General features: G+C 40.9%; 1 pseudogene; it reads right to left on the bottom strand.

Moving 5' to 3' along the window:
* Window positions 1-105: 105 nt before the first annotated feature.
* LOC115676311 (protein EXORDIUM-like 2) lies at window positions 106-1,180 on the bottom strand (annotated as a pseudogene).
* Between the last annotated feature and the right edge of the window lie 7,155 nt (window positions 1,181-8,335).

Raw genomic sequence — 8,335 nt, 5'->3', positions numbered from 1 at the left:
CGGTGGTGATTAAAAGTGGAGCACGGATTCAAGGCGTTGGATGGTTCTCCTTTGGTTGCTTAGTTCCGACTAAGTGACGGTGGCGATGCTTGCTTCTGTTTGGGCCTAACTGACTATATAAGACGAAGTCCTTGAACTTTCGCATATTTCCAATGACGTCCTTAAATCTTCAATTTGTCCAACTAAGCCCTTGAAATTGCATACCAATTTTCTAAACCATGTCCAAATTTGCTTCCAAGCTGACATGTCTCTACATGGCCGTCTTGCAAGTAGACATGTCTTGGGATCCCACATGGCCGGCAGCAGATACTTCCGTCCACTCAAGCCGCTCCCGTCGTCTTTTCCACCAAGACAACCCTGGGATAGTCGGGGAACGAGCCCATCCCGAATATCCCCGCCCATACGCTCACGGCCGCGAGGGGGCGGCCGCGAGGGGGGCGTCGCCAGGGACCTGGAAATGTCCTCTGTCGAACGGGTTCGTGACGGTCCCCGCCAGGACTATGGCCAAGCTGATGACCATCCCGTCGACCCCAACGTCCCCTTTCGGGGCCACCAGGGAAGGTATCTGAGGCCCGCAGACCGGCTGGTTGAAGGGCCACGCGCATTGGCCGGGGCACTGGGTCACCAAGTTGCCGACCCGCGCCTAATCGAACCTAGCGCCCCCGCCACCCGGGCCCCGGGGCCATGGTTGATCAACCGTGGGACCCGCACCGGCTCATGCAGAACCCCTCGACGCCAACATCTAATGAGGTCAACACAAAGTTGATGGCATCATCGCCATTAGTCTTGGCGCGAGTGAGCTTGGCGGACAAGCTAGCTCCTTAGCACTTTGCCCAGAGAGTACTTGTCGTCGACGAGTTGCTTCCCCAAGATGATGTTGGCCGGATCACCAGCGTACGCGGCGGCGGCGGACCACCAGGAGGCGACGGAGGGGGTGCAAGGGGACGGGGAAGACTTGGCGGGGTTGCTGAGGGAGCGGAAGAAGTCGGCGACGACGGAGCGGTGGGCGGGGGGAGAAGCGGCCATACTAGAGGAGGTTGACCGTGACGTTGCCCTTGAGGAGCTGGCCTTTGTGGTACTTGAGGAAGAGGGGCTTTGTTTTAACTGGAGACAGCATCCTTGGGGTGGCCGAGGATGGAGGGTCGACGAAGATGTAAGAAAAAGGGGAAGACAAAGCCATGGTTTAGAAATCGAAGAGTTCACGGAGGTGAGGTAGCGATGGAGGTTTTGTGTGTTCTGCGGAACAGCCGGGAGGAGAGAGAAAGGAGTGACGAGCAGGTCTCGTAGAGAGAGAGAGGCGTGAGCAGATCTGTTTGACCAAGTTGGGGCTAAAATCAGGAAAGATTATTAGAAGAATCCAGACCATGTGAGCCTAGCTCACATCCATCGTACGCCGAGATAAACTTCGCATGGGATTCACATGATCTCCCGGTTAACACGAGCCGAGCTCACGTGTTCCGGGCATAGGCAATGATTTCTCATAAAAACAGAAGGAGGCCGAACCAAAATTTGGTTGCGCTCGTTGCGACATATCCGGGCCTTGGGGATGAGAAATATATTCATGTCCTGATTTATTGATGATTTGTCGGATCGAATATTTTAAAATATATTTGTAGGAACTTGGTTTGATCTAAGACTATCAACTCGGGGGAGTAGCTAATTTCTTTGTTCGAGTGTCTTTTGAGCAGTGTTATGATAGGTATTCTGAGACTTATTTAAAAGTTACTTAGTAAAATCTTATTGCCGGTCATTAAACTTTACTGGAATTTTTCAAATCGAGTCACCTAACTTTGATTTCAGTTGGTCAATGCATTAAGCCTTTTTAAGTTTTTTTTTTTTGGTAGTCGAAGCACTTTGATCGAAATCTACCCAATTTCCATACGAACTATTGACGTATACATAACCCAAGGGGAAGTAACGTGACGCGATGCATGGAAAATTAGCCACTAGTCCATCACGCCAAAGTGCCTCGATTGCGAAAGGATGAAAATTTAGTACGATTTCATTTAGTGCATCGAGCGGTCAAAATCGAAGTGCCATAATTTCATGATTCCAAAATCTCACTGAAGGTAACCACCGGTGGAATATACCCAAAAGTAATATTTCTAAGTGATGACCAATAATGATTATTAGTGATCTAATTTTGGATTTGTTTGTTTCGTGGAAAATGAACAATTTGAAAATTATTTTCTTAAAAATAATTACTTGTATCGCTTACAAAAATTAACGAGCGAAAAAAATCTTCATTGTCCATAAAGTCCAGAATTAAATCGTTGTCGGTAAGGAAATATTTTTATCTATTAATTATTTCGAGCGATAAAACCGATTATTTTTAGAAGAATATTTATCAAATCATTTATTTTCCGTGAAACAAGCGGAGCCTTAGATTCATGTGAACTTATCATAATATGCCTATATATTTTTCCAATCTGTTTGCCTTTTTTCTACGGGTTTTCTTTTTTTTGGTTTATAATATAATACGGGAGTGTGGCTAAATTGAAGAAGGTTAAAGGCAACCCATGTTTGAGTCCAAAGACGTGGATTTGTCTTTGATCTGTTTTGAGACAAGCGACGAGGAGCTAACTGTTTCTGATCTAGTCGGTTACTACTACTATTTTTTTTTGGTCCAATGTCACATATATTAATACGAAATTTACGGATGTCACATAGACCTATTTCTTAACCCATAAATGATGGGATGAGTCATTATATAGGTTAGATGTGTTCAATAAATGAATTTAGAATAGCAAAACCCCAAAATATATGGGTATTAAATGGTCTTTTGGAAACAACCCTTTCAACTGAATGAGTGACGTATATATCATTGGGAGTTAAACACAATATGTACAATCCATTGGACATAGTGCAACACCCAACCTTATTCAAATTAAAAAACATAGAAACCGTATTGTTCTTAACTTCGAAAGACTAGCCACACATGTCTAGACTTGATACGAAAACTAAGTTCCGTCTAAAGGAATATACATAAAAAGTGTTTCTTAACATCAAATTAAAACTATAATCTAGAATTAAAATGACATCTTCCACGAATTCGACGTCAACTTTGTTGTTATATTTCCCTTGGTGAGCTTTCATTCATCCTGATTTGGCTTCCTCCGGTTTATGAATCCCTAAATGGTAAACGCAACATGATTAATTGCACCGTTATCTAGCCATCATGAACTGGATGGGACTTTTGATAGGTTGAATTCACAAACAAATGTCAAAGAATCATAATATGTGTGCTTACTCTTGGACAACCAGATTTTATATATGCTGCAATATTTCTATATGTGGCCTTTCTTCTTACAAAAGAAACAGCGATCACCATCCTTCTTCAAAGAGGCTTACTTAGGACCCAGATGTTAGAGCGACTGGTGGTTTCATGAGTTCTTTTATGAGTATGATATTTGAACCTCTTACTATTTTTACTGCTAGAACTAGAGGCATACAGAGCAATGTGCCCTCTCTTTCTTCAGTTTCTCTTCCTCTACCACCACCTTAGCTATCAGATTATTAATTGACCAGGTTTCATCTTAGGAGTTATAATTGGTATTGATAATGCCAAAGTCAGGTAGTAGGGTGTTTAAGGCTTGATGCACGATGCAAGTATTAAGAATAGTACCTTGAAGGGCCTTAAGTTTTGTCTCTAGATCTACCATCCTAAGCATGTAATCCCTAACTCCATCAAAACTATCATACCTCATATTAAAGAGTCTTTGCAGATGTGTTCCAATCTTAGCATTAGATGAGATGCGATTCCTAGCCTCAAGGTTTCATCATTTAGTTAGCAGTGCAATAAGCTAACAAATCACTCTTTAAGTGTTCCTAAATGGACCACTTCATAGATAATAAGCAAATCTTATTGCACTTTTCCCATACAGTAAAGTGTGCCTTTTGGGCTTAAGATCTCTCGACTTATCCTTAGGAAGAGCAATTTGATCATCTGTCAACTCCATCCCAAATAGAAAATTCTCTTTCCATTTTTTAAAGTTTAAACCAACAAGAACCTCAATCGTAATGGTGTTGCCGTTTATAGAGAAGCTAACTGAAAAAAAAACTGTGTATACAATTAGCATCATGTCATACCATGTAACTTGAAACCGTATAAGTACACATTATGAGAGTTACATACATCATCACATAATCACCTTTAGACAGAATACATGGCATGCAGTTATACACTCTCCACATGGCAGCGGCTATTAGAGTATATTCCATCCTTCGTGAATTTACCACTTTTGGGTGTATGAACCACTAGGATCAGTCACTCCTTAACTATATATTTTATATACGTCCATCCATAAACTAATACACAGTCACCCCTTTTGGAAATATGACCGTGCATTCATCCCACCACAATATGAGATCAATATTTCTCAAACCCAATCAAGTGTGCCACTTTGGAAGTCATAACCCAATTGAATCCTTGAAATTTTCTCATATCAGGGATATAAACTTTATGTCTCACATTTACTATATACATGCAATTTTAAACTTGAAGACATGGCAATTTGTCACTAAAATCACATATTATGCCAATTACATTATTCCATTCATCGATACATATTAAACCTTATACATGCCATTAATGAATTATCCTCTACACGTTCGATACGTGATCATATACATATAATCTATCATCTCTATTTCCAAAACCATAGAGAAATACAGGAAAATATGGAAAAATACCCTAAAAATACATGTATACATGGTTCGTATATATTTTCACACCCTTAAAAGAGTCAAACATGTAAAATTAATATACCATATTATAGAGCATCTCGATACGAGCACTTATGTACCAAGAACTCTCTAAATAGAGAACGGATGGGCCCTCACGCTCCACCGATGTTTGCGGTGCGTGAAGCACATGCTTGGTCGGTCATGAACTGGCTTGGACTACCGGTTCAACCAGTCCAGTTTGCATCTTCGATCCAACCGATCAATGGTCAACCAGAGGTTGGGCACTAGGTTAGGTTGGATCCTAGGTCAAGTCATCCGGTTAACTAGGTCAAATCTCGAATCGGGTTAGGCCAGCTAGGTCGACCCACATCTAGGGTTGCCTTAGTGTGTGCAACCATAGGGTGAGGCCTGCGTGTGGGCCACTGAACGCCGTAGCCTTAGCAATGCATGGCTGAGCGTGCAGCATCCCCTGAGGGTGCGCCGCCTACAAAAATGCTCATCTCGACAAGCCCATTCCATTTATGTGACCAAAACAGCCAAGTTAAGAGAAACAAGTGAGACGGGTATGCTATCCCTAAAACTCATCGGCACTATGCCATTTCAAGGGGACTGCCTTTTAATCTCCAGACTTGCTTGTCAGGCCCAAACATTTAGATTCTAGATTTTCTGATCTATAGGTTCCACTTGTGGCAAGTGAAGAGCATATTTAACCACATCACCTAAACGAATCAATAACAAGATCCTAATCAGAAGACATCACTATAGAAGAAGATGGAGCGGATTTAGAAACCCATGAGTTTAGAACACAATACGATTTATTTTTCGGGCTCGGTCTACCCCTTCAACACACAATACATTGTCTTATATAGGCACAAATTGATGTGAGATTCCAAGCATTGGATTCCCATTTAGGTAGTACAAGCATATTTAAAGTAAATGCACCGACACTCTTGTATAGCCACTTTTATACATATAATTCACACTACATACACTGCACACACACACTTATCACATGCCTACTTTATTGCAGAATCCTTTTTCGTTGTTGTCAGAAGTTTTATCTTAGTTGTCTCCATCTTTTTGTTGTCAATAAGCTCGAATAAGGCAGTCAATTTCCCAGTGGGACAAGAGTTGGTCAGCAACTAAGTCATCAGGGATTCTTGACATAGATGTAGACAGAGCATTTGTCCTTTGTCTCTTGGATGGTGAGGGACTGTTCATCTGTGGCTGTGGCCAAGAAGGCCAGTCCTAGAAGGTAATGGAGGCTAGCTATAATTGTGTAGGGAGAAATGTTGAATATGGTTCTTGAGCTAATGGACCACCCTGTGGGTCTTGTAAGGAAGAGGGTATACATTGGGAGCAAGCGGTAGGTTCATCCTTTTCGTCATCAATGACATCATTTCCATAATACTCTCTGAGGGCTTGTCAGATTTCAGAGTTTTGCTCAGGAAATTATGGGTTTGAGTGATGGCATATGGTGTTGCCATGAGGCCATATCTCTATAGGGATCAGCCTGTTGTGTTGGCAGAGGATCCTTTGAAGCTCCTGATATTCTTGTGGAAGTTGACAAACTCGAGCATAAAGAGTCTTGTACATCTCATCTAGAGCTAGCTGTGGTTTGAAAGGCGAAACACCTACCTGTGTTGGTGTTTTGCGAAGGTCGCCACTAGATCTTAAAAACATCCATGGTCGATGAAATAGAATAGTGGTATGTAACTATAAATTTGGTTTGCAAGCCTTAAGCTGTCCTTGAAAAAATGTCTTCCAAGTTACCAAAGGTTTGAACCAAGCAAGAAATTCACCTAAATTTTGAAAACGTGTTTCTCTTTGAATAATTTGGCCAATAATAAAAGGCATTTTTGTTGTGAGAAATTCAAAGGCTATGTATGCATATTCAACAAATACCGGAAAAACCATTTGAGTTCTTCAGGAAATGAATCATCGGTGGAAATGGTGAGAGTATAGACAAATGGATACTTAGGATGTAACCCTAAAGGTTTTAAACATAATCCTCTATACTTGATGAGTACCTTGCGCTGATATACTCACAAAAGATTATTTATGCTTTCAGCAAAAACATTTCCTTGGATCAAGTTTGGAATTTTAGGGGGGTACTCTTGACTTGGCCACTTAGGTAGCATAGGCTCGACCTTGATGCATCCACTGGCTGTCCTAGAGACATACATGTTGATGGAGGCTACTGCAAGATTTGGCCTGGATAGAAAATCAGCAAGCACATTCTTTTTCCCTGTAATGTGTTTGGTTTCAAATGAATACTTCGAAAACCATTCTGCCCCTATGAAGAGTTGAGGATGTGGGATTGTTTTATGCTTGAAGTTTAACATTTGAGGAAAATAGGACATATCCATTTCTATAAGAAAATAATGGCCAATAAGATGGAATTCGAATTTCTTAATCCCATACTTAATAGCTAGAATTTCCTTGAAGGTGGAGTGATAACGAGTCTCTACTTGAGAAAATCTTTTACTTTTGTGTCCACAAATTTTCTCTCTTGCTTTCTGCATGCTCCTTAAGGAGAACTGTTGCCCAGTATTTATCACTAGCATTAGTTTGAAGAATTCTCTTGCCATTAGAGGGAATTTGTAACGGGAGGCAGAGATTGTAACTTCTGCTAAAGTGACTGGACTACTTTAGTTTGAAAGGATTCCTATGTAAGTGGATCTTTCTTTAACATTTTATGCAAAGAATGCATATACCTGATTATTTTAGGAACAAAATCTCTCAAGTAGTTGACAATTCCAAGAAATTGCTGGACTTGCTTGTGAGAAAGATTCTCATCTAGAAACTTGAGCAAATCTTTCGCAATATGGTCACTAGGCTGAAAAGCACCATCTTTAAGCTGTATGCCTAAGAATTCTATCTTTATTTGGGCAACCTTCATCTTTTTCTGGGAAAGCATGATGCCATGTTGCTTGATTGTGTTAGTAAACTAGGAAAGGAGGTTGCAGTGAGATGTTTCATCCTCACTATAAAGCAGAATGTCATCAATGTCAATTAGAGAATTTGAGCTAATTCAGTGGAAAAATTTACACATGGCCTTTTGAAAAATTGAAGAAGTTGTTTTCAGTCTAAAGGGATGGACTTTTCACTGGAAGTGTTGCCCCGGAATACAAAAGGCTCTTTTGTGTCTATCTTCTGGATGAATCCCTAATTACCAGAATCCTGCCTTCAAGTAGAACTTTGAATAGATCTTTGCTTTGGATAGGTTGGAGAATAGGGTTTTCCTGTTGGGCAAAGGGAATTTGTCATCTAGAAGGAATAAGTTTAAAGGCTGGTAGTTGATGACCAGTCACTTATTTTCTCGAAATTGTTCAGTATATTTCTCCACATAAAATGTTTCGCATGCCCACTGGGAATCTATGGGCTCAATTAGGCCTTTCTAAACCAAGTCTTCGCATTCTTTTTAGGCTAACTGAAGATCTGCAGGGTTCATTCCTATGTGGCTTGCCTTTGTAGGATTAATGTCTTCATTCTTCTTAAAATGCAATTTCATGAAGAAATCTTCATCTGTCCACAAAGGACGTGGACATTTGGTAAGAAATTCTACGTGAGTTTCAACACACGTTTCCAGGAGAAGCTGAAGGATGGGATCTTGATGTTCTAGTTGGATAAAATAGAGTCTCCTAGT

This window comes from Syzygium oleosum, unplaced genomic scaffold (assembly GCF_021117445.2).
Source record: "Syzygium oleosum isolate NSW1041296 unplaced genomic scaffold, Sole_v2.1 Sole_v2.05, whole genome shotgun sequence".
Classification (NCBI taxonomy): domain Eukaryota; kingdom Viridiplantae; phylum Streptophyta; class Magnoliopsida; order Myrtales; family Myrtaceae; genus Syzygium; species Syzygium oleosum.
The sequence above is the reverse complement of the archived record's forward strand: the minus strand, read 5'-3'. Positions and strand labels throughout refer to the sequence as shown.